Here is a 1,238-nt window from a genome sequence, read left to right as displayed (position 1 = left end):
TGTCCCGGGCACACATGCAACCCGCGGCCGCCTACCGACAGCCCCCTTCGCTCGATCGCTACTCCTTTCCAACATATGTCGGAGAAGCCGGGCGGTTGTGAAACCCCAGAAATGGTGTTGGTATTCGTCCAGACCCACCTCCGACACCTGAAAATGGTGGTCAAAAAAAACGTCGATTATACGAAGCGACATTTCTGGTCGGCGATTTTTCCAGTTTTGCGCCTACCGCCATGTGGGGGTGGCAGTAGGCGTCGAAAAGTGCCTTCTCGACCGCTAGCGACACCACTACTTTATCGAGCTCTGGAGGCCCGCACACCGACCCGGGGGCCGCGGAGTCGACCCCGGGGGCCTCCTGGCGTCGCCGCCGCTCACTTGGACGCCTTCCGCAACCTGTGGTCCCGCTCGGGGCCGCCGGGAGCCTCGCCGACCTGACCGGTGTCGGTAGGCGTCAGTCAAACTTGCTTAAGAGGCAAAGCCTCCTCACACCTTAAGAGAGTCACAGTTAGTCCCGCCGTTTACCCGTGGTCGTCGTCGGGGGTGCCGGTCGGTGTGTTTCGGCGTGTTTCTTTCTTACTTTAGCTCGCTCCTATAAGCTAACTCAGCAGCCCTGCTAAAATCAATTTATCATTATTTTCAATCTATCGAAAATCTTAATTTATTATTATTTTCCAACTATCGAAAATCTTAATAGAGTTGGGGTTTTTTGTTTGTTTTTTTTTTTAAATTCCATTGTAACAACAGACAGCCAGCCAGCAGCATGTGGTGTCGGTAGGCGTCTGGAAGCGCTTGAGGAGGCAGAGGAGTTGGCAAGCTCGCTAAACTGCCCGCTGGTGTGGTGGTGTCGGTAGAGGCGTCTTGAATATACCCGGTCGCTCGATCGACGACGACGACGGCTAGGTGGCCGAGGAGGAGGACTACCTACCTACCTAGCCGAATAGCCGTGGTAGTCGTCAGTCAAACTTGCTTAAGAGGCGGCAAAGTCCCGCCGTTTACCCGTGGTCGTCGTCGGGGGTGCCGGTCGGTGTGTTTCGGCGTGTTTCTTTCTTACTTTAGCTCGCTCCTATAAGCTAACTCAGCAGCCCTGCTAAAATCAATTTATCATTATTTTCAATCTATCGAAAATCTTAATTTATTATTATTTTCCAACTATCGAAAATCTTAATAGAGTTGGGGTTTTTTGTTTGTTTTTTTTTTTAAATTCCATTGTAACAACAGACAGCCAGCCAGCAGCATGTGGT

The sequence above is a fragment of the Euprymna scolopes genome, unplaced genomic scaffold (genome assembly GCF_053919585.1).
Source record: "Euprymna scolopes isolate OS-2025 unplaced genomic scaffold, ASM5391958v1 sca1, whole genome shotgun sequence".
In the NCBI taxonomy this organism is placed as follows: Eukaryota; Metazoa; Mollusca; class Cephalopoda; order Sepiida; family Sepiolidae; genus Euprymna; species Euprymna scolopes.
This window is presented reverse-complemented; position numbering follows the sequence as displayed.